Source organism: Pangasianodon hypophthalmus, unplaced genomic scaffold (assembly GCF_027358585.1).
Source record: "Pangasianodon hypophthalmus isolate fPanHyp1 unplaced genomic scaffold, fPanHyp1.pri scaffold_90_ctg1, whole genome shotgun sequence".
Lineage (NCBI taxonomy): Eukaryota > Metazoa > Chordata > Actinopteri > Siluriformes > Pangasiidae > Pangasianodon > Pangasianodon hypophthalmus.
Window position 1 is genome coordinate 15339 of NW_026514224.1, and position 22600 is coordinate 37938.

Sequence of the window (22600 nt, forward strand, 5' to 3'; positions counted from 1 at the left end):
CAGTTCAGTTGCTTTTCTTTTTTTTTTTTTTTTTTTTTTTGCCTGAGTTTGCAAAACTTCTTTGATGCTCTTGTTTCCCACGAAAAACAAGTCTGGGACACAATGTGGTAAGAAAAATGCATATATTTATGGTTGTTTGTTTGAAAAACAATTGGTTAGACTTGTGGCAGTTTCATTCTGATTGGATGACACGTTTTTATAATCGTTTTTGTTATAATAAAGGCTAACAAGGTTACAAGGGTTTGAAACTGAGCTTTTCACCAGCCTGAAGATCTGAAGATAAATGGCTGTTTCTAACAGAGCATTTTCTTTATTTTTCCTTGCTTTTTTTCCTGACAGTAAACTAATTTCATAATAACGGACAACAGAATAGAGCTCTGACCATTAATACACCATCTTTATTTATTTAATTTTTTTTATCAAGCTATTGTAAACCATGGAACTGAGACCTTCATTGTTTGTTTTATCATAAAGTGGATTTTTAGGTTAAACAAGCTTGTGCAAGATGAATTTTCCATCGTGGGAAAAAGCTTTGACTTACAGTGACTCATATGAAAGTGTGTTAAATGGACTGTAGAGGGCGGTACACGTGCAGAAACTGGAGAACATGAATGAGGTTGGAAAGTGAATTCACTCTGGGGGTGAATGAGTGTTTGGGTGGGTTGGGACACACACAGCTCCGTATGACGACTGGGAGATCTCTCAAAGGGGCGGAACCTTGTAACCAACTGCCAATCACTGAAGATAACTCGCTAGTCTAGTGTTTGCTTAAATCACTTTTTTTTTTTTTGCCACGTTGTTTGTAAAGGGCTGTATTGAAGAAAGAATTGTTAGGGTTTGCTAGCTGACTTAGCAAAGCGGTGCTTTTGCCTACCTTCGATAGCTCAGTTGGTAGAGCGGAGGACTGTAGGTACTTAAAATGGTTATCCTTAGGTCGCTGGTTCAAATCCGGCTCGAAGGACGGCTTTTACGTTGTTAGGACGTGACATGAGGGGAATTTTGCGTTTTCCCCGCCTGTTAGTTGGACAAGCAGGGGGAAAAAACTCATTTCCCTGACCGGGAATCGAACCCGGGCCGCGGCGGTGAGAGCGCCGAATCCTAGCCACTAGACCACCAGGGAGTCGCAGCGAACAGCCGCTCCCCTAGTGGCTGGGCGCAGCACCTCCGAGGCCCTCTAGTGGCTGGCCGCAGTACTTCCGAGGCTTTTCATACATCACTTGGAGTCCCGCCTGGAAGCTGAAGAGGGCGAACACGTGCAGAAACTCGAGAACATGAATGCTCTGGGGGTGAATGAGTGTTTGGGTGGGTTGGGACACACACAGCTCCATATGATGACTGGGAGATCTCTCAAAGGGGCGGAACCTTGTAACCAACTGCCAATCACTGAAGCTCTTAATGAACATGACTGACATCTCAAACTTGAACCTATCAGCACCGCTCATTTTGTTTATTTATAGGTCTAGCTAGACGTCACTAGCTTCTTCAGTGAAATTTAGCTAGCTAGTTAGCAGTTCAGTTGCTTTTCTTTTTTTTTTTTTTTTTTTTGCCTGAGTTTGCAAAACTTCTTTGATGCTCTTGTTTCCCACGAAAAACAAGTCTGGGACACAATGTGGTAAGAAAAATGCATATATTTATGGTTGTTTGTTTGAAAAACAATTGGTTAGACTTGTGGCAGTTTCATTCTGATTGGATGACACGTTTTTATAATCGTTTTTGTTATAATAAAGGCTAACAAGGTTACAAGGGTTTGAAACTGAGCTTTTCACCAGCCTGAAGATCTGAAGATAAATGGCTGTTTCTAACAGAGCATTTTCTTTATTTTTCCTTGCTTTTTTTCCTGACAGTAAACTAATTTCATAATAACGGACAACAGAATAGAGCTCTGACCATTAATACACCATCTTTATTTATTTAATTTTTTTTATCAAGCTATTGTAAACCATGGAACTGAGACCTTCATTGTTTGTTTTATCATAAAGTGGATTTTTAGGTTAAACAAGCTTGTGCAAGATGAATTTTCCATCGTGGGAAAAAGCTTTGACTTACAGTGACTCATATGAAAGTGTGTTAAATGGACTGTAGAGGGCGGTACACGTGCAGAAAGTCGAGAACATGAATGAGGTTGGAAAGTGAATTCACTCTGGGGGTGAATGAGTGTTTGGGTGGGTTGGGACACACACAGCCCAGTATGACGACTGGGAGATCTCTCAAAGGGGCGGAATCTTGTAACCAACTGCCAATCACTGAAGATAACTCGCTAGTCTAGTGTTTGCTTAAATCACTTTTTTTTTTTTTGCCACGTTGTTTGTAAAGGGCAGTATTGAAGAAAGAATTGTTAGGGTTTGCTAGCTGACTTAGCAAAGCGGTGCTTTTGCCTACCTTCGATAGCTCAGTTGGTAGAGCGGAGGACTGTAGGTACTTAAAATGGTTATCCTTAGGTCGCTGGTTCAAATCCGGCTCGAAGGACGGCTTTTACGTTGTTAGGACGTGACATGAGGGGAATTTTGCGTTTTCCCCGCCTGTTAGTTGGACAAGCAGGGGGAAAAAACTCATTTCCCTGACCGGGAATCGAACCCGGGCCGCGGTGGTGAGAGCGCCGAATCCTAGCCACTAGACCACCAGGGAGTCGCAGCGAACAGCCGCTCCCCTAGTGGCTGGGCGCAGCACCTCCGAGGCCCTCTAGTGGCTGGCCGCAGTACTTCCGAGGCTTTTCATACATCACTTGGAGTCCCGCCTGGAAGCTGAAGAGGGCGAACACGTGCAGAAACTCGAGAACATGAATGCTCTGGGGGTGAATGAGTGTTTGGGTGGGTTGGGACACACACAGCTCCATATGATGACTGGGAGATCTCTCAAAGGGGCGGAACCTTGTAACCAACTGCCAATCACTGAAGCTCTTAATGAACATGACTGACATCTCAAACTTGAACCTATCAGCACCGCTCATTTTGTTTATTTATAGGTCTAGCTAGACGTCACTAGCTTCTTCAGTGACATTTAGCTAGCTAGTTAGCAGTTCAGTTGCTTTTCTTTTTTCTTTTTTTTTTTTTGCCTGAGTTTGCAAAACTTCTTTGATGCTCTTGTTTCCCACGAAAAACAAGTCTGGGACACAATGTGGTAAGAAAAATGCATATATTTATGGTTGTTTGTTTGAAAAACAATTGGTTAGACTTGTGGCAGTTTCATTCTGATTGGATGACACGTTTTTATAATCGTTTTTGTTATAATAAAGGCTAACAAGGTTACAAGGGTTTGAAACTGAGCTTTTCACCAGCCTGAAGATCTGAAGATAAATGGCTGTTTCTAACAGAGCATTTTCTTTATTTTTCCTTGCTTTTTTTCCTGACAGTAAACTAATTTCATAATAACGGACAACAGAATAGAGCTCTGACCATTAATACACCATCTTTATTTATTTAATTTTTTTTATCAAGCTATTGTAAACCATGGAACTGAGACCTTCATTGTTTGTTTTATCATAAAGTGGATTTTTAGGTTAAACAAGCTTGTGCAAGATGAATTTTCCATCGTGGGAAAAAGCTTTGACTTACAGTGACACATATGAAAGTGTGTTAAATGGACTGTAGAGGGCGGTACACGTGCAGAAACTGGAGAACATGAATGAGGTTGGAAAGTGAATTCACTCTGGGGGTGAATGAGTGTTTGGGTGGGTTGGGACACACACAGCTCCGTATGACGACTGGGAGATCTCTCAAAGGGGCGGAACCTTGTAACCAACTGCCAATCACTGAAGATAACTCGCTAGTCTAGTGTTTGCTTAAATCACTTTTTTTTTTTTTGCCACGTTGTTTGTAAAGGGCAGTATTGAAGAAAGAATTGTTAGGGTTTGCTAGCTGACTTAGCAAAGCGGTGCTTTTGCCTACCTTCGATAGCTCAGTTGGTAGAGCGGAGGACTGTAGGTACTTAAAATGGTTATCCTTAGGTCGCTGGTTCAAATCCGGCTCGAAGGACGGCTTTTACGTTGTTAGGACGTGACATGAGGGGAATTTTGCGTTTTCCCCGCCTGTTAGTTGGACAAGCAGGGGGAAAAAACTCATTTCCCTGACCGGGAATCGAACCCGGGCCGCGGCGGTGAGAGCGCCGAATCCTAGCCACTAGACCACCAGGGAGTCGCAGCGAACAGCCGCTCCCCTAGTGGCTGGGCGCAGCACCTCCGAGGCCCTCTAGTGGCTGGCCGCAGTACTTCCGAGGCTTTTCATACATCACTTGGAGTCCCGCCTGGAAGCTGAAGAGGGCGAACACGTGCAGAAACTCGAGAACATGAATGCTCTGGGGGTGAATGAGTGTTTGGGTGGGTTGGGACACACACAGCTCCATATGATGACTGGGAGATCTCTCAAAGGGGCGGAACCTTGTAACCAACTGCCAATCACTGAAGCTCTTAATGAACATGACTGACATCTCAAACTTGAACCTATCAGCACCGCTCATTTTGTTTATTTATAGGTCTAGCTAGACGTCACTAGCTTCTTCAGTGACATTTAGCTAGCTAGTTAGCAGTTCAGTTGCTTTTCTTTTTTTTTTTTTTTTTTTTGCCTGAGTTTGCAAAACTTCTTTGATGCTCTTGTTTCCCACGAAAAACAAGTCTGGGACACAATGTGGTAAGAAAAATGCATATATTTATGGTTGTTTGTTTGAAAAACAATTGGTTAGACTTGTGGCAGTTTCATTCTGATTGGATGACACGTTTTTATAATCGTTTTTGTTATAATAAAGGCTAACAAGGTTACAAGGGTTTGAAACTGAGCTTTTCACCAGCCTGAAGATAAATGGCTGTTTCTAACAGAGCATTTTCTTTATTTTTCCTTGCTTTTTTTCCTGACAGTAAACTAATTTCATAATAACGGACAACAGAATAGAGCTCTGACCATTAATACACCATCTTTATTTATTTAATTTTTTTTATCAAGCTATTGTAAACCATGGAACTGAGACCTTCATTGTTTGTTTTATCATAAAGTGGATTTTTAGGTTAAACAAGCTTGTGCAAGATGAATTTTCCATCGTGGGAAAAAGCTTTGACTTACAGTGACACATATGAAAGTGTGTTAAATGGACTGTAGAGGGCGGTACACGTGCAGAAACTGGAGAACATGAATGAGGTTGGAAAGTGAATTCACTCTGGGGGTGAATGAGTGTTTGGGTGGGTTGGGACACACACAGCTCCGTATGACGACTGGGAGATCTCTCAAAGGGGCGGAACCTTGTAACCAACTGCCAATCACTGAAGCTCTTAATGAACATGACTGACATCTCAAACTTGAACCTATCAGCACCGCTCATTTTGTTTATTTATAGGTCTAGCTAGACGTCACTAGCTTCTTCAGTGACATTTAGCTAGCTAGTTAGCAGTTCAGTTGCTTTTCTTTTTTCTTTTTTTTTTTTTGCCTGAGTTTGCAAAACTTCTTTGATGCTCTTGTTTCCCACAAAAAACAAGTCTGGGACACAATGTGGTAAGAAAAATGCATATATTTATGGTTGTTTGTTTGAAAAACAATTGGTTAGACTTGTGGCAGTTTCATTCTGATTGGATGACACGTTTTTATAATCGTTTTTGTTATAATAAAGGCTAACAAGGTTACAAGGGTTTGAAACTGAGCTTTTCACCAGCCTGAAGATCTGAAGATAAATGGCTGTTTCTAACAGAGCATTTTCTTTATTTTTCCTTGCTTTTTTTCCTGACAGTAAACTAATTTCATAATAACGGACAACAGAATAGAGCTCTGACCATTAATACACCATCTTTATTTATTTAATTTTTTTTATCAAGCTATTGTAAACCATGGAACTGAGACCTTCATTGTTTGTTTTATCATAAAGTGGATTTTTAGGTTAAACAAGCTTGTGCAAGATGAATTTTCCATCGTGGGAAAAAGCTTTGACTTACAGTGACACGTATGAAAGTGTGTTAAATGGACTGTAGAGGGCGGTACACGTGCAGAAAGTCGAGAACATGAATGAGGTTGGAAAGTGAATTCACTCTGGGGGTGAATGAGTGTTTGGGTGGGTTGGGACACACACAGCCCAGTATGACGACTGGGAGATCTCTCAAAGGGGCGGAATCTTGTAACCAACTGCCAATCACTGAAGATAACTCGCTAGTCTAGTGTTTCCTTAAATCACTTTTTTTTTTTGCCACGTTGTTTGTAAAGGGCAGTATTGAAGAAAGAATTGTTAGGGTTTGCTAGCTGACTTAGCAAAGCGGTGCTTTTGCTTACCTTCGATAGCTCAGTTGGTAGAGCGGAGGACTGTAGGTACTTAAAATGGTTATCCTTAGGTCGCTGGTTCAAATCCGGCTCGAAGGACGGCTTTTACGTTGTTAGGACGTGACATGAGGGGAATTTTGCGTTTTCCCCGCCTGTTAGTTGGACAAGCAGGGGGAAAAAAACTCATTTCCCTGACCGGGAATCGAACCCGGGCCGCGGCGGTGAGAGCGCCGAATCCTAGCCACTAGACCACCAGGGAGTCGCAGCGAACAGCCGCTCCCCTAGTGGCTGGGCGCAGCACCTCCGAGGCCCTCTAGTGGCTGGCCGCAGTACTTCCGAGGCTTTTCATACATCACTTGGAGTCCCGCCTGGAAGCTGAAGAGGGCGAACACGTGCAGAAACTCGAGAACATGAATGCTCTGGGGGTGAATGAGTGTTTGGGTGGGTTGGGACACACACAGCTCCATATGATGACTGGGAGATCTCTCAAAGGGGCGGAACCTTGTAACCAACTGCCAATCACTGAAGCTCTTAATGAACATGACTGACATCTCAAACTTGAACCTATCAGCACCGCTCATTTTGTTTATTTATAGGTCTAGCTAGACGTCACTAGCTTCTTCAGTGACATTTAGCTAGCTAGTTAGCAGTTCAGTTGCTTTTCTTTTTTTTTTTTTTTTTTTGCCTGAGTTTGCAAAACTTCTTTGATGCTCTTGTTTCCCACGAAAAACAAGTCTGGGACACAATGTGGTAAGAAAAATGCATATATTTATGGTTGTTTGTTTGAAAAACAATTGGTTAGACTTGTGGCAGTTTCATTCTGATTGGATGACACGTTTTTATAATCGTTTTTGTTATAATAAAGGCTAACAAGGTTACAAGGGTTTGAAACTGAGCTTTTCACCAGCCTGAAGATAAATGGCTGTTTCTAACAGAGCATTTTCTTTATTTTTCCTTGCTTTTTTTCCTGACAGTAAACTAATTTCATAATAACGGACAACAGAATAGAGCTCTGACCATTAATACACCATCTTTATTTATTTAATTTTTTTTATCAAGCTATTGTAAACCATGGAACTGAGACCTTCATTGTTTGTTTTATCATAAAGTGGATTTTTAGGTTAAACAAGCTTGTGCAAGATGAATTTTCCATCGTGGGAAAAAGCTTTGACTTACAGTGACACATATGAAAGTGTGTTAAATGGACTGTAGAGGGCGGTACACGTGCAGAAACTGGAGAACATGAATGAGGTTGGAAAGTGAATTCACTCTGGGGGTGAATGAGTGTTTGGGTGGGTTGGGACACACACAGCTCCGTATGACGACTGGGAGATCTCTCAAAGGGGCGGAACCTTGTAACCAACTGCCAATCACTGAAGCTCTTAATGAACATGACTGACATCTCAAACTTGAACCTATCAGCACCGCTCATTTTGTTTATTTATAGGTCTAGCTAGACGTCACTAGCTTCTTCAGTGACATTTAGCTAGCTAGTTAGCAGTTCAGTTGCTTTTCTTTTTTCTTTTTTTTTTTTTGCCTGAGTTTGCAAAACTTCTTTGATGCTCTTGTTTCCCACAAAAAACAAGTCTGGGACACAATGTGGTAAGAAAAATGCATATATTTATGGTTGTTTGTTTGAAAAACAATTGGTTAGACTTGTGGCAGTTTCATTCTGATTGGATGACACGTTTTTATAATCGTTTTTGTTATAATAAAGGCTAACAAGGTTACAAGGGTTTGAAACTGAGCTTTTCACCAGCCTGAAGATCTGAAGATAAATGGCTGTTTCTAACAGAGCATTTTCTTTATTTTTCCTTGCTTTTTTTCCTGACAGTAAACTAATTTCATAATAACGGACAACAGAATAGAGCTCTGACCATTAATACACCATCTTTATTTATTTAATTTTTTTTATCAAGCTATTGTAAACCATGGAACTGAGACCTTCATTGTTTGTTTTATCATAAAGTGGATTTTTAGGTTAAACAAGCTTGTGCAAGATGAATTTTCCATCGTGGGAAAAAGCTTTGACTTACAGTGACACATATGAAAGTGTGTTAAATGGACTGTAGAGGGCGGTACACGTGCAGAAACTGGAGAACATGAATGAGGTTGGAAAGTGAATTCACTCTGGGGGTGAATGAGTGTTTGGGTGGGTTGGGACACACACAGCTCCGTATGACGACTGGGAGATCTCTCAAAGGGGCGGAACCTTGTAACCAACTGCCAATCACTGAAGATAACTCGCTAGTCTAGTGTTTGCTTAAATCACTTTTTTTTTTTTTGCCACGTTGTTTGTAAAGGGCAGTATTGAAGAAAGAATTGTTAGGGTTTGCTAGCTGACTTAGCAAAGCGGTGCTTTTGCCTACCTTCGATAGCTCAGTTGGTAGAGCGGAGGACTGTAGGTACTTAAAATGGTTATCCTTAGGTCGCTGGTTCAAATCCGGCTCGAAGGACGGCTTTTACGTTGTTAGGACGTGACATGAGGGGAATTTTGCGTTTTCCCCGCCTGTTAGTTGGACAAGCAGGGGGCGGAAAAAACTCATTTCCCTCACCGGGAATCGAACCCGGGCCGCGGCGGTGAGAGCGCCGAATCCTAGCCACTAGACCACCAGGGAGTCGCAGCAAACAGCCGCTCCTCTAGTGGCTGGGCGCAGTACCTCCGAGGCCCTCTAGTGGCTGGCCGCAGTACCTCCGAGGCTTGGAGTCCCGCCTGGAAGCTGAAGAGGGCGAACACGTGCAGAAACTCGAGAAAATGAATGCTCTGGGGGTGAATGAATGTTTGGGTGGGTTGGGACACACACAGCTCCATATGATGACTGGGAGATCTCTCAAAGGGGCGGAACCTTGTAACCAACTGCCAATCACTGAAGCTCTTAATGAACATGACTGACATCTCAAACTTGAACCTATCAGCACCGCTCATTTTGTTTATTTATAGGTCTAGCTAGACGTCACTAGCTTCTTCAGTGACATTTAGCTAGCTAGTTAGCAGTTCAGTTGCTTTTCTTTTTTCTTTTTTTTTTTTTGCCTGAGTTTGCAAAACTTCTTTGATGCTCTTGTTTCCCACGAAAAACAAGTCTGGGACACAATGTGGTAAGAAAAATGCATATATTTATGGTTGTTTGTTTGAAAAACAATTGGTTAGACTTGTGGCAGTTTCATTCTGATTGGATGACACGTTTTTATAATCGTTTTTGTTATAATAAAGGCTAACAAGGTTACAAGGGTTTGAAACTGAGCTTTTCACCAGCCTGAAGATAAATGGCTGTTTCTAACAGAGCATTTTCTTTATTTTTCCTTGCTTTTTTTCCTGACAGTAAACTAATTTCATAATAACGGACAACAGAATAGAGCTCTGACCATTAATACACCATCTTTATTTATTTAATTTTTTTTATCAAGCTATTGTAAACCATGGAACTGAGACCTTCATTGTTTGTTTTATCATAAAGTGGATTTTTAGGTTAAACAAGCTTGTGCAAGATGAATTTTCCATCGTGGGAAAAAGCTTTGACTTACAGTGACACATATGAAAGTGTGTTAAATGGACTGTAGAGGGCGGTACACGTGCAGAAACTGGAGAACATGAATGAGGTTGGAAAGTGAATTCACTCTGGGGGTGAATGAGTGTTTGGGTGGGTTGGGACACACACAGCTCCGTATGACGACTGGGAGATCTCTCAAAGGGGCGGAACCTTGTAACCAACTGCCAATCACTGAAGATAACTCGCTAGTCTAGTGTTTGCTTAAATCACTTTTTTTTTTTTTGCCACGTTGTTTGTAAAGGGCAGTATTGAAGAAAGAATTGTTAGGGTTTGCTAGCTGACTTAGCAAAGCGGTGCTTTTGCCTACCTTCGATAGCTCAGTTGGTAGAGCGGAGGACTGTAGGTACTTAAAATGGTTATCCTTAGGTCGCTGGTTCAAATCCGGCTCGAAGGACGGCTTTTACGTTGTTAGGACGTGACATGAGGGGAATTTTGCGTTTTCCCCGCCTGTTAGTTGGACAAGCAGGGGGCGGAAAAAACTCATTTCCCTCACCGGGAATCGAACCCGGGCCGCGGCGGTGAGAGCGCCGAATCCTAGCCACTAGACCACCAGGGAGTCGCAGCAAACAGCCGCTCCTCTAGTGGCTGGGCGCAGTACCTCCGAGGCCCTCTAGTGGCTGGCCGCAGTACCTCCGAGGCTTGGAGTCCCGCCTGGAAGCTGAAGAGGGCGAACACGTGCAGAAACTCGAGAAAATGAATGCTCTGGGGGTGAATGAATGTTTGGGTGGGTTGGGACACACACAGCTCCATATGATGACTGGGAGATCTCTCAAAGGGGCGGAACCTTGTAACCAACTGCCAATCACTGAAGCTCTTAATGAACATGACTGACATCTCAAACTTGAACCTATCAGCACCGCTCATTTTGTTTATTTATAGGTCTAGCTAGACGTCACTAGCTTCTTCAGTGACATTTAGCTAGCTAGTTAGCAGTTCAGTTGCTTTTCTTTTTTCTTTTTTTTTTTTTGCCTGAGTTTGCAAAACTTCTTTGATGCTCTTGTTTCCCACGAAAAACAAGTCTGGGACACAATGTGGTAAGAAAAATGCATATATTTATGGTTGTTTGTTTGAAAAACAATTGGTTAGACTTGTGGCAGTTTCATTCTGATTGGATGACACGTTTTTATAATCGTTTTTGTTATAATAAAGGCTAACAAGGTTACAAGGGTTTGAAACTGAGCTTTTCACCAGCCTGAAGATAAATGGCTGTTTCTAACAGAGCATTTTCTTTATTTTTCCTTGCTTTTTTTCCTGACAGTAAACTAATTTCATAATAACGGACAACAGAATAGAGCTCTGACCATTAATACACCATCTTTATTTATTTAATTTTTTTTATCAAGCTATTGTAAACCATGGAACTGAGACCTTCATTGTTTGTTTTATCATAAAGTGGATTTTTAGGTTAAACAAGCTTGTGCAAGATGAATTTTCCATCGTGGGAAAAAGCTTTGACTTACAGTGACACATATGAAAGTGTGTTAAATGGACTGTAGAGGGCGGTACACGTGCAGAAACTGGAGAACATGAATGAGGTTGGAAAGTGAATTCACTCTGGGGGTGAATGAGTGTTTGGGTGGGTTGGGACACACACAGCTCCGTATGACGACTGGGAGATCTCTCAAAGGGGCGGAACCTTGTAACCAACTGCCAATCACTGAAGCTCTTAATGAACATGACTGACATCTCAAACTTGAACCTATCAGCACCGCTCATTTTGTTTATTTATAGGTCTAGCTAGACGTCACTAGCTTCTTCAGTGACATTTAGCTAGCTAGTTAGCAGTTCAGTTGCTTTTCTTTTTTCTTTTTTTTTTTTTGCCTGAGTTTGCAAAACTTCTTTGATGCTCTTGTTTCCCACAAAAAACAAGTCTGGGACACAATGTGGTAAGAAAAATGCATATATTTATGGTTGTTTGTTTGAAAAACAATTGGTTAGACTTGTGGCAGTTTCATTCTGATTGGATGACACGTTTTTATAATCGTTTTTGTTATAATAAAGGCTAACAAGGTTACAAGGGTTTGAAACTGAGCTTTTCACCAGCCTGAAGATCTGAAGATAAATGGCTGTTTCTAACAGAGCATTTTCTTTATTTTTCCTTGCTTTTTTTCCTGACAGTAAACTAATTTCATAATAACGGACAACAGAATAGAGCTCTGACCATTAATACACCATCTTTATTTATTTAATTTTTTTTATCAAGCTATTGTAAACCATGGAACTGAGACCTTCATTGTTTGTTTTATCATAAAGTGGATTTTTAGGTTAAACAAGCTTGTGCAAGATGAATTTTCCATCGTGGGAAAAAGCTTTGACTTACAGTGACACATATGAAAGTGTGTTAAATGGACTGTAGAGGGCGGTACACGTGCAGAAACTGGAGAACATGAATGAGGTTGGAAAGTGAATTCACTCTGGGGGTGAATGAGTGTTTGGGTGGGTTGGGACACACACAGCTCCGTATGACGACTGGGAGATCTCTCAAAGGGGCGGAACCTTGTAACCAACTGCCAATCACTGAAGCTCTTAATGAACATGACTGACATCTCAAACTTGAACCTATCAGCACCGCTCATTTTGTTTATTTATAGGTCTAGCTAGACGTCACTAGCTTCTTCAGTGACATTTAGCTAGCTAGTTAGCAGTTCAGTTGCTTTTCTTTTTTCTTTTTTTTTTTTTGCCTGAGTTTGCAAAACTTCTTTGATGCTCTTGTTTCCCACAAAAAACAAGTCTGGGACACAATGTGGTAAGAAAAATGCATATATTTATGGTTGTTTGTTTGAAAAACAATTGGTTAGACTTGTGGCAGTTTCATTCTGATTGGATGACACGTTTTTATAATCGTTTTTGTTATAATAAAGGCTAACAAGGTTACAAGGGTTTGAAACTGAGCTTTTCACCAGCCTGAAGATCTGAAGATAAATGGCTGTTTCTAACAGAGCATTTTCTTTATTTTTCCTTGCTTTTTTTCCTGACAGTAAACTAATTTCATAATAACGGACAACAGAATAGAGCTCTGACCATTAATACACCATCTTTATTTATTTAATTTTTTTTATCAAGCTATTGTAAACCATGGAACTGAGACCTTCATTGTTTGTTTTATCATAAAGTGGATTTTTAGGTTAAACAAGCTTGTGCAAGATGAATTTTCCATCGTGGGAAAAAGCTTTGACTTACAGTGACACATATGAAAGTGTGTTAAATGGACTGTAGAGGGCGGTACACGTGCAGAAACTGGAGAACATGAATGAGGTTGGAAAGTGAATTCACTCTGGGGGTGAATGAGTGTTTGGGTGGGTTGGGACACACACAGCTCCGTATGACGACTGGGAGATCTCTCAAAGGGGCGGAACCTTGTAACCAACTGCCAATCACTGAAGATAACTCGCTAGTCTAGTGTTTGCTTAAATCACTTTTTTTTTTTTTGCCACGTTGTTTGTAAAGGGCAGTATTGAAGAAAGAATTGTTAGGGTTTGCTAGCTGACTTAGCAAAGCGGTGCTTTTGCCTACCTTCGATAGCTCAGTTGGTAGAGCGGAGGACTGTAGGTACTTAAAATGGTTATCCTTAGGTCGCTGGTTCAAATCCGGCTCGAAGGACGGCTTTTACGTTGTTAGGACGTGACATGAGGGGAATTTTGCGTTTTCCCCGCCTGTTAGTTGGACAAGCAGGGGGCGGAAAAAACTCATTTCCCTCACCGGGAATCGAACCCGGGCCGCGGCGGTGAGAGCGCCGAATCCTAGCCACTAGACCACCAGGGAGTCGCAGCAAACAGCCGCTCCTCTAGTGGCTGGGCGCAGTACCTCCGAGGCCCTCTAGTGGCTGGCCGCAGTACCTCCGAGGCTTGGAGTCCCGCCTGGAAGCTGAAGAGGGCGAACACGTGCAGAAACTCGAGAAAATGAATGCTCTGGGGGTGAATGAATGTTTGGGTGGGTTGGGACACACACAGCTCCATATGATGACTGGGAGATCTCTCAAAGGGGCGGAACCTTGTAACCAACTGCCAATCACTGAAGCTCTTAATGAACATGACTGACATCTCAAACTTGAACCTATCAGCACCGCTCATTTTGTTTATTTATAGGTCTAGCTAGACGTCACTAGCTTCTTCAGTGACATTTAGCTAGCTAGTTAGCAGTTCAGTTGCTTTTCTTTTTTCTTTTTTTTTTTTTGCCTGAGTTTGCAAAACTTCTTTGATGCTCTTGTTTCCCACGAAAAACAAGTCTGGGACACAATGTGGTAAGAAAAATGCATATATTTATGGTTGTTTGTTTGAAAAACAATTGGTTAGACTTGTGGCAGTTTCATTCTGATTGGATGACACGTTTTTATAATCGTTTTTGTTATAATAAAGGCTAACAAGGTTACAAGGGTTTGAAACTGAGCTTTTCACCAGCCTGAAGATAAATGGCTGTTTCTAACAGAGCATTTTCTTTATTTTTCCTTGCTTTTTTTCCTGACAGTAAACTAATTTCATAATAACGGACAACAGAATAGAGCTCTGACCATTAATACACCATCTTTATTTATTTAATTTTTTTTATCAAGCTATTGTAAACCATGGAACTGAGACCTTCATTGTTTGTTTTATCATAAAGTGGATTTTTAGGTTAAACAAGCTTGTGCAAGATGAATTTTCCATCGTGGGAAAAAGCTTTGACTTACAGTGACACATATGAAAGTGTGTTAAATGGACTGTAGAGGGCGGTACACGTGCAGAAACTGGAGAACATGAATGAGGTTGGAAAGTGAATTCACTCTGGGGGTGAATGAGTGTTTGGGTGGGTTGGGACACACACAGCTCCGTATGACGACTGGGAGATCTCTCAAAGGGGCGGAACCTTGTAACCAACTGCCAATCACTGAAGCTCTTAATGAACATGACTGACATCTCAAACTTGAACCTATCAGCACCGCTCATTTTGTTTATTTATAGGTCTAGCTAGACGTCACTAGCTTCTTCAGTGACATTTAGCTAGCTAGTTAGCAGTTCAGTTGCTTTTCTTTTTTCTTTTTTTTTTTTTGCCTGAGTTTGCAAAACTTCTTTGATGCTCTTGTTTCCCACAAAAAACAAGTCTGGGACACAATGTGGTAAGAAAAATGCATATATTTATGGTTGTTTGTTTGAAAAACAATTGGTTAGACTTGTGGCAGTTTCATTCTGATTGGATGACACGTTTTTATAATCGTTTTTGTTATAATAAAGGCTAACAAGGTTACAAGGGTTTGAAACTGAGCTTTTCACCAGCCTGAAGATCTGAAGATAAATGGCTGTTTCTAACAGAGCATTTTCTTTATTTTTCCTTGCTTTTTTTCCTGACAGTAAACTAATTTCATAATAACGGACAACAGAATAGAGCTCTGACCATTAATACACCATCTTTATTTATTTAATTTTTTTTATCAAGCTATTGTAAACCATGGAACTGAGACCTTCATTGTTTGTTTTATCATAAAGTGGATTTTTAGGTTAAACAAGCTTGTGCAAGATGAATTTTCCATCGTGGGAAAAAGCTTTGACTTACAGTGACACATATGAAAGTGTGTTAAATGGACTGTAGAGGGCGGTACACGTGCAGAAACTGGAGAACATGAATGAGGTTGGAAAGTGAATTCACTCTGGGGGTGAATGAGTGTTTGGGTGGGTTGGGACACACACAGCTCCGTATGACGACTGGGAGATCTCTCAAAGGGGCGGAACCTTGTAACCAACTGCCAATCACTGAAGATAACTCGCTAGTCTAGTGTTTGCTTAAATCACCTTTTTTTTTTTTGCCACGTTGTTTGTAAAGGGCAGTATTGAAGAAAGAATTGTTAGGGTTTGCTAGCTGACTTAGCAAAGCGGTGCGTTTGCCTACCTTCGATAGCTCAGTTGGTAGAGCGGAGGACTGTAGGTACTTAAAATGGTTATCCTTAGGTCGCTGGTTCAAATCCGGCTCGAAGGACGGCTTTTACGTTGTTAGGACGTGACATGAGGGGAATTTTGCGTTTTCCCCGCCTGTTAGTTGGACAAGCAGGGGGCGGAAAAAACTCATTTCCCTGACCGGGAATCGAACCCGGGCCGCGGCGGTGAGAGCGCCGAATCCTAGCCACTAGACCACCAGGGAGTCGCAGCAAACAGCCGCTCCTCTAGTGGCTGGGCGCAGTACCTCCGAGGCCCTCTAGTGGCTGGCCGCAGTACCTCCGAGGCTTGGAGTCCCGCCTGGAAGCTGAAGAGGGCGAACACGTGCAGAAACTCGAGAACATGAATGCTCTGGGGGTGAATGAGTGTTTGGGTGGGTTGGGACACACACAGCTCCATATGATGACTGGGAGATCTCTCAAAGGGGCGGAACCTTGTAACCAACTGCCAATCACTGAAGCTCTTAATGAACATGACTGACATCTCAAACTTGAACCTATCAGCACCGCTCATTTTGTTTATTTATAGGTCTAGCTAGACGTCACTAGCTTCTTCAGTGACATTTAGCTAGCTAGTTAGCAGTTCAGTTGCTTTTCTTTTTTCTTTTTTTTTTTTTTGCCTGAGTTTGCAAAACTTCTTTGATGCTCTTGTTTCCCACGAAAAACAAGTCTGGGACACAATGTGGTAAGAAAAATGCATATATTTATGGTTGTTTGTTTGAAAAACAATTGGTTAGACTTGTGGCAGTTTCATTCTGATTGGATGACACGTTTTTATAATCGTTTTTGTTATAATAAAGGCTAACAAGGTTACAAGGGTTTGAAACTGAGCTTTTCACCAGCCTGAAGATAAATGGCTGTTTCTAACAGAGCATTTTCTTTATTTTTCCTTGCTTTTTTTCCTGACAGTAAACTAATTTCATAATAACGGACAACAGAATAGAGCTCTGACCATTAATACACCATCTTTATTTATTTAATTTTTTTTATCAAGCTATTGTAAACCATGGAACTGAGACCTTCATTGTTTGTTTTATCATAAAGTGGATTTTTAGGTTAAACAAGCTTGTGCAAGATGAATTTTCCATCGTGGGAAAAAGCTTTGACTTACAGTGACACATATGAAAGTGTGTTAAATGGACTGTAGAGGGCGGTACACGTGCAGAAACTGGAGAACATGAATGAGGTTGGAAAGTGAATTCACTCTGGGGGTGAATGAGTGTTTGGGTGGGTTGGGACACACACAGCTCCGTATGACGACTGGGAGATCTCTCAAAGGGGCGGAACCTTGTAACCAACTGCCAATCACTGAAGCTCTTAATGAACATGACTGACATCTCAAACTTGAACCTATCAGCACCGCTCATTTTGTTTATTTATAGGTCTAGCTAGACGTCACTAGCTTCTTCAGTGACATTTAGCTAGCTAGTTAGCAGTTCAGTTGCTTTTCTTTTTTCTTTTTTTTTTTTTGCCTGAGTTTGCAAAACTTCTTTGATGCTCTTGTTTCCCACAAAAAACAAGTCTGGGACACAATGTGGTAAGAAAAATGCATATATTTATGGTTGTTTGTTTGAAAAACAATTGGTTAGACTTGTGGCAGTTTCATTCTGATTGGATGACACGTTTTTATAATCGTTTTTGTTATAATAAAGGCTAACAAGGTTACAAGGGTTTGAAACTGAGCTTTTCACCAGCCTGAAGATCTGAAGATAAATGGCTGTTTCTAACAGAGCATTTTCTTTATTTTTCCTTGCTTTTTTTCCTGACAGTAAACTAATTTCATAATAACGGACAACAGAATAGAGCTCTGACCATTAATACACCATCTTTATTTATTTAATTTTTTTTATCAAGCTATTGTAAACCATGGAACTGAGACCTTCATTGTTTGTTTTATCATAAAGTGGATTTTTAGGTTAAACAAGCTTGTGCAAGATGAATTTTCCATCGTGGGAAAAAGCTTTGACTTACAGTGACACATATGAAAGTGTGTTAAATGGACTGTAGAGGGCGGTACACGTGCAGAAACTGGAGAACATGAATGAGGTTGGAAAGTGAATTCACTCTGGGGGTGAATGAGTGTTTGGGTGGGTTGGGACACACACAGCTCCGTATGACGACTGGGAGATCTCTCAAAGGGGCGGAACCTTGTAACCAACTGCCAATCACTGAAGATAACTCGCTAGTCTAGTGTTTGCTTAAATCACCTTTTTTTTTTTTTGCCACGTTGTTTGTAAAGGGCAGTATTGAAGAAAGAATTGTTAGGGTTTGCTAGCTGACTTAGCAAAGGGGTGCTTTTGCCCACCTTCGATAGCTCAGTTGGTAGAGCGGAGGACTGTAGGTACTTAAAATGGTTATCCTTAGGTCGCTGGTTCGAATCCGGCTCGAAGGACGGCTTTTACGTTGTTAGGACGTGACATGAGGGGAATTTTGCGTTTTCCCCGCCTGTTAGTTGGACAAGCAGAGGGAAAAAACTCATTTCCCTCACCGGGAATCGAACCCGGGCCGCGGCGGTGAGAGCGCCGAATCCTAGCCACTAGACCACCAGGGAGTCGCAGCAAACAGCCGCTCCTCTAGTGGCTGGGCGCAGCACCTCCGAGGCCCTCTAGTGGCTGGCCGCAGTACCTCCGAGGCTTTTCATACATCACTTGGAGTCCCGCCTGGAAGCTGAAGAGGGCGAACACGTGCAGAAACTCGAGAACATGAATGCTCTGGGGGTGAATGAGTGTTTGGGTGGGTTGGGACACACACAGCTCCATATGATGACTGGGAGATCTCTCAAAGGGGCGGAACCTTGTAACCAACTGCCAATCACTGAAGCTCTTAATGAACATGACTGACATCTCAAACTTGAACCTATCAGCACCGCTCATTTTGTTTATTTATAGGTCTAGCTAGACGTCACTAGCTTCTTCAGTGACATTTAGCTAGCTAGTTAGCAGTTCAGTTGCTTTTCTTTTTTCTTTTTTTTTTTTTGCCTGAGTTTGCAAAACTTCTTTGATGCTCTTGTTTCCCACGAAAAACAAGTCTGGGACACAATGTGGTAAGAAAAATGCATATATTTATGGTTGTTTGTTTGAAAAACAATTGGTTAGACTTGTGGCAGTTTCATTCTGATTGGATGACACGTTTTTATAATCGTTTTTGTTATAATAAAGGCTAACAAGGTTACAAGGGTTTGAAACTGAGCTTTTCACCAGCCTGAAGATCTGAAGATAAATGGCTGTTTCTAACAGAGCATTTTCTTTATTTTTCCTTGCTTTTTTTCCTGACAGTAAACTAATTTCATAATAACGGACAACAGAATAGAGCTCTGACCATTAATACACCATCTTTATTTATTTAATTTTTTTTATCAAGCTATTGTAAACCATGGAACTGAGACCTTCATTGTTTGTTTTATCATAAAGTGGATTTTTAGGTTAAACAAGCTTGTGCAAGATGAATTTTCCATCGTGGGAAAAAGCTTTGACTTACAGTGACACATATGAAAGTGTGTTAAATGGACTGTAGAGGGCGGTACACGTGCAGAAACTGGAGAACATGAATGAGGTTGGAAAGTGAATTCACTCTGGGGGTGAATGAGTGTTTGGGTGGGTTGGGACACACACAGCTCCGTATGACGACTGGGAGATCTCTCAAAGGGGCGGAACCTTGTAACCAACTGCCAATCACTGAAGATAACTCGCTAGTCTAGTGTTTGCTTAAATCACTTTTTTTTTTTTTGCCACGTTGTTTGTAAAGGGCAGTATTGAAGAAAGAATTGTTAGGGTTTGCTAGCTGACTTAGCAAAGCGGTGCGTTTGCCCACCTTCGATAGCTCAGTTGGTAGAGCGGAGGACTGTAGGTACTTAAAATGGTTATCCTTAGGTCGCTGGTTCGAATCCGGCTCGAAGGACGGCTTTTACGTTGTTAGGACGTGACATGAGGGGAATTTTGCGTTTTCCCCGCCTGTTAGTTGGACAAGCAGGGGGAAAAAACTCATTTCCCTGACCGGGAATCGAACCCGGGCCGCGGCGGTGAGAGCGCCGAATCCTAGCCACTAGACCACCAGGGAGTCGCAGCAAACAGCCGCTCCTCTAGTGGCTGGGCGCAGCACCTCCGAGGCCCTCTAGTGGCTGGCCGCAGTACCTCCGAGGCTTTTCATACATCACTTGGAGTCCCGCCTGGAAGCTGAAGAGGGCGGTACACGTGCAGAAACTCGAGAACATGAATGCTCTGGGGGTGAATGAGTGTTTGGGTGGGTTGGGACACACACAGCTCCATATGATGACTGGGAGATCTCTCAAAGGGGCGGAACCTTGTAACCAACTGCCAATCACTGAAGCTCTTAATGAACATGACTGACATCTCAAACTTGAACCTATCAGCACCGCTCATTTTGTTTATTTATAGGTCTAGCTAGACGTCACTAGCTTCTTCAGTGACATTTAGCTAGCTAGTTAGCAGTTCAGTTGCTTTTCTTTTTTCTTTTTTTTTTTTTGCCTGAGTTTGCAAAACTTCTTTGATGCTCTTGTTTCCCACGAAAAACAAGTCTGGGACACAATGTGGTAAGAAAAATGCATATATTTATGGTTGTTTGTTTGAAAAACAATTGGTTAGACTTGTGGCAGTTTCATTCTGATTGGATGACACGTTTTTATAATCGTTTTTGTTATAATAAAGGCTAACAAGGTTACAAGGGTTTGAAACTGAGCTTTTCACCAGCCTGAAGATCTGAAGATAAATGGCTGTTTCTAACAGAGCATTTTCTTTATTTTTCCTTGCTTTTTTTCCTGACAGTAAACTAATTTCATAATAACGGACAACAGAATAGAGCTCTGACCATTAATACACCATCTTTATTTATTTAATTTTTTTTATCAAGCTATTGTAAACCATGGAACTGAGACCTTCATTGTTTGTTTTATCATAAAGTGGATTTTTAGGTTAAACAAGCTTGTGCAAGATGAATTTTCCATCGTGGGAAAAAGCTTTGACTTACAGTGACACATATGAAAGTGTGTTAAATGGACTGTAGAGGGCGGTACACGTGCAGAAACTGGAGAACATGAATGAGGTTGGAAAGTGAATTCACTCTGGGGGTGAATGAGTGTTTGGGTGGGTTGGGACACACACAGCTCCGTATGACGACTGGGAGATCTCTCAAAGGGGCGGAACCTTGTAACCAACTGCCAATCACTGAAGATAACTCGCTAGTCTAGTGTTTCCTTAAATCACTTTTTTTTTTTTGCCACGTTGTTTGTAAAGGGCAGTATTGAAGAAAGAATTGTTAGGGTTTGCTAGCTGACTTAGCAAAGCGGTGCTTTTGCCCACCTTCGATAGCTCAGTTGGTAGAGCGGAGGACTGTAGGTACTTAAAATGGTTATCCTTAGGTCGCTGGTTCAAATCCGGCTCGAAGGACGGCTTTTACGTTGTTAGGACGTGACATGAGGGGAATTTTGCGTTTTCCCCGCCTGTTAGTTGGACAAGCAGGGGGAAAAAACTCATTTCCCTGACCGGGAATCGAACCCGGGCCGCGGCGGTGAGAGCGCCGAATCCTAGCCACTAGACCACCAGGGAGTCGCAGCAAACAGCCGCTCCTCTAGTGGCTGGGCGCAGCACCTCCGAGGCCCTCTAGTGGCTGGCCGCAGTACCTCCGAGGCTTTTCATACATCACTTGGAGTCCCGCCTGGAAGCTGAAGAGGGCGGTACACGTGCAGAAACTCGAGAACATGAATGCTCTGGGGGTGAATGAGTGTTTGGGTGGGTTGGGACACACACAGCTCCATATGATGACTGGGAGATCTCTCAAAGGGGCGGAACCTTGTAACCAACTGCCAATCACTGAAGCTCTTAATGAACATGACTGACATCTCAAACTTGAACCTATCAGCACCGCTCATTTTGTTTATTTATAGGTCTAGCTAGACGTCACTAGCTTCTTCAGTGACATTTAGCTAGCTAGTTAGCAGTTCAGTTGCTTTTCTTTTTTCTTTTTTTTTTTTTGCCTGAGTTTGCAAAACTTCTTTGATGCTCTTGTTTCCCACGAAAAACAAGTCTGGGACACAATGTGGTAAGAAAAATGCATATATTTATGGTTGTTTGTTTGAAAAACAATTGGTTAGACTTGTGGCAGTTTCATTCTGATTGGATGACACGTTTTTATAATCGTTTTTGTTATAATAAAGGCTAACAAGGTTACAAGGGTTTGAAACTGAGCTTTTCACCAGCCTGAAGATCTGAAGATAAATGGCTGTTTCTAACAGAGCATTTTCTTTATTTTTCCTTGCTTTTTTTCCTGACAGTAAACTAATTTCATAATAACGGACAACAGAATAGAGCTCTGACCATTAATACACCATCTTTATTTATTTAATTTTTTTTATCAAGCTATTGTAAACCATGGAACTGAGACCTTCATTGTTTGTTTTATCATAAAGTGGATTTTTAGGTTAAACAAGCTTGTGCAAGATGAATTTTCCATCGTGGGAAAAAGCTTTGACTTACAGTGACACATATGAAAGTGTGTTAAATGGACTGTAGAGGGCGGTACACGTGCAGAAACTGGAGAACATGAATGAGGTTGGAAAGTGAATTCACTCTGGGGGTGAATGAGTGTTTGGGTGGGTTGGGACACACACAGCTCCGTATGACGACTGGGAGATCTCTCAAAGGGGCGGAACCTTGTAACCAACTGCCAATCACTGAAGATAACTCGCTAGTCTAGTGTTTCCTTAAATCACTTTTTTTTTTTTGCCACGTTGTTTGTAAAGGGCAGTATTGAAGAAAGAATTGTTAGGGTTTGCTAGCTGACTTAGCAAAGCGGTGCTTTTGCCCACCTTCGATAGCTCAGTTGGTAGAGCGGAGGACTGTAGGTACTTAAAATGGTTATCCTTAGGTCGCTGGTTCAAATCCGGCTCGAAGGACGGCTTTTACGTTGTT

The 22600-nt window shown here is 41.7% G+C and overlaps 23 non-coding genes across 23 annotated transcripts; 12 read left to right on the forward strand and 11 right to left on the reverse strand.

Annotated features, from left to right (window-relative positions):
• The first annotated feature begins 873 nt into the window (after positions 1–873).
• trnay-gua (transfer RNA tyrosine (anticodon GUA)) lies at positions 874–961 on the forward strand. The gene is given in 2 exon segments: positions 874–910; positions 926–961. It is a non-coding gene; the product is annotated as a tRNA-Tyr (tRNA).
• Positions 962–1048: 87 nt separating this feature from the next.
• On the reverse strand, positions 1049–1120 carry trnae-cuc (transfer RNA glutamic acid (anticodon CUC)). Its single transcript has one exon. It is a non-coding gene; the product is annotated as a tRNA-Glu (tRNA).
• Positions 1121–2378: 1258 nt separating this feature from the next.
• trnay-gua (transfer RNA tyrosine (anticodon GUA)) lies at positions 2379–2466 on the forward strand. The gene is given in 2 exon segments: positions 2379–2415; positions 2431–2466. It is a non-coding gene; the product is annotated as a tRNA-Tyr (tRNA).
• An 87-nt stretch (positions 2467–2553) lies between these two features.
• trnae-cuc (transfer RNA glutamic acid (anticodon CUC)) lies at positions 2554–2625 on the reverse strand. The gene has a single exon. It is a non-coding gene; the product is annotated as a tRNA-Glu (tRNA).
• Positions 2626–3883: 1258 nt separating this feature from the next.
• trnay-gua (transfer RNA tyrosine (anticodon GUA)) lies at positions 3884–3971 on the forward strand. Its single transcript is given in 2 exon segments — positions 3884–3920; positions 3936–3971. It is a non-coding gene; the product is annotated as a tRNA-Tyr (tRNA).
• An 87-nt stretch (positions 3972–4058) lies between these two features.
• trnae-cuc (transfer RNA glutamic acid (anticodon CUC)) lies at positions 4059–4130 on the reverse strand. The gene has a single exon. It is a non-coding gene; the product is annotated as a tRNA-Glu (tRNA).
• A 2108-nt stretch (positions 4131–6238) lies between these two features.
• trnay-gua (transfer RNA tyrosine (anticodon GUA)) lies at positions 6239–6326 on the forward strand. The gene is given in 2 exon segments: positions 6239–6275; positions 6291–6326. It is a non-coding gene; the product is annotated as a tRNA-Tyr (tRNA).
• Positions 6327–6414: 88 nt separating this feature from the next.
• Positions 6415–6486, reverse strand: trnae-cuc (transfer RNA glutamic acid (anticodon CUC)). The gene has a single exon. It is a non-coding gene; the product is annotated as a tRNA-Glu (tRNA).
• A 2109-nt stretch (positions 6487–8595) lies between these two features.
• Positions 8596–8683, forward strand: trnay-gua (transfer RNA tyrosine (anticodon GUA)). The gene is given in 2 exon segments: positions 8596–8632; positions 8648–8683. It is a non-coding gene; the product is annotated as a tRNA-Tyr (tRNA).
• Positions 8684–8773: 90 nt separating this feature from the next.
• trnae-cuc (transfer RNA glutamic acid (anticodon CUC)) lies at positions 8774–8845 on the reverse strand. Its single transcript has one exon. It is a non-coding gene; the product is annotated as a tRNA-Glu (tRNA).
• A 1236-nt stretch (positions 8846–10081) lies between these two features.
• On the forward strand, positions 10082–10169 carry trnay-gua (transfer RNA tyrosine (anticodon GUA)). The gene is given in 2 exon segments: positions 10082–10118; positions 10134–10169. It is a non-coding gene; the product is annotated as a tRNA-Tyr (tRNA).
• Positions 10170–10259: 90 nt separating this feature from the next.
• Positions 10260–10331, reverse strand: trnae-cuc (transfer RNA glutamic acid (anticodon CUC)). Its single transcript has one exon. It is a non-coding gene; the product is annotated as a tRNA-Glu (tRNA).
• Positions 10332–13287: 2956 nt separating this feature from the next.
• Positions 13288–13375, forward strand: trnay-gua (transfer RNA tyrosine (anticodon GUA)). Its single transcript is given in 2 exon segments — positions 13288–13324; positions 13340–13375. It is a non-coding gene; the product is annotated as a tRNA-Tyr (tRNA).
• A 90-nt stretch (positions 13376–13465) lies between these two features.
• On the reverse strand, positions 13466–13537 carry trnae-cuc (transfer RNA glutamic acid (anticodon CUC)). Its single transcript has one exon. It is a non-coding gene; the product is annotated as a tRNA-Glu (tRNA).
• Positions 13538–15633: 2096 nt separating this feature from the next.
• On the forward strand, positions 15634–15721 carry trnay-gua (transfer RNA tyrosine (anticodon GUA)). The gene is given in 2 exon segments: positions 15634–15670; positions 15686–15721. It is a non-coding gene; the product is annotated as a tRNA-Tyr (tRNA).
• A 90-nt stretch (positions 15722–15811) lies between these two features.
• trnae-cuc (transfer RNA glutamic acid (anticodon CUC)) lies at positions 15812–15883 on the reverse strand. The gene has a single exon. It is a non-coding gene; the product is annotated as a tRNA-Glu (tRNA).
• A 2098-nt stretch (positions 15884–17981) lies between these two features.
• trnay-gua (transfer RNA tyrosine (anticodon GUA)) lies at positions 17982–18069 on the forward strand. Its single transcript is given in 2 exon segments — positions 17982–18018; positions 18034–18069. It is a non-coding gene; the product is annotated as a tRNA-Tyr (tRNA).
• An 87-nt stretch (positions 18070–18156) lies between these two features.
• Positions 18157–18228, reverse strand: trnae-cuc (transfer RNA glutamic acid (anticodon CUC)). Its single transcript has one exon. It is a non-coding gene; the product is annotated as a tRNA-Glu (tRNA).
• Positions 18229–19486: 1258 nt separating this feature from the next.
• Positions 19487–19574, forward strand: trnay-gua (transfer RNA tyrosine (anticodon GUA)). The gene is given in 2 exon segments: positions 19487–19523; positions 19539–19574. It is a non-coding gene; the product is annotated as a tRNA-Tyr (tRNA).
• Positions 19575–19661: 87 nt separating this feature from the next.
• trnae-cuc (transfer RNA glutamic acid (anticodon CUC)) lies at positions 19662–19733 on the reverse strand. Its single transcript has one exon. It is a non-coding gene; the product is annotated as a tRNA-Glu (tRNA).
• Positions 19734–20991: 1258 nt separating this feature from the next.
• On the forward strand, positions 20992–21079 carry trnay-gua (transfer RNA tyrosine (anticodon GUA)). Its single transcript is given in 2 exon segments — positions 20992–21028; positions 21044–21079. It is a non-coding gene; the product is annotated as a tRNA-Tyr (tRNA).
• An 87-nt stretch (positions 21080–21166) lies between these two features.
• Positions 21167–21238, reverse strand: trnae-cuc (transfer RNA glutamic acid (anticodon CUC)). Its single transcript has one exon. It is a non-coding gene; the product is annotated as a tRNA-Glu (tRNA).
• A 1258-nt stretch (positions 21239–22496) lies between these two features.
• Positions 22497–22584, forward strand: trnay-gua (transfer RNA tyrosine (anticodon GUA)). Its single transcript is given in 2 exon segments — positions 22497–22533; positions 22549–22584. It is a non-coding gene; the product is annotated as a tRNA-Tyr (tRNA).
• Positions 22585–22600: the final 16 nt, after the last annotated feature.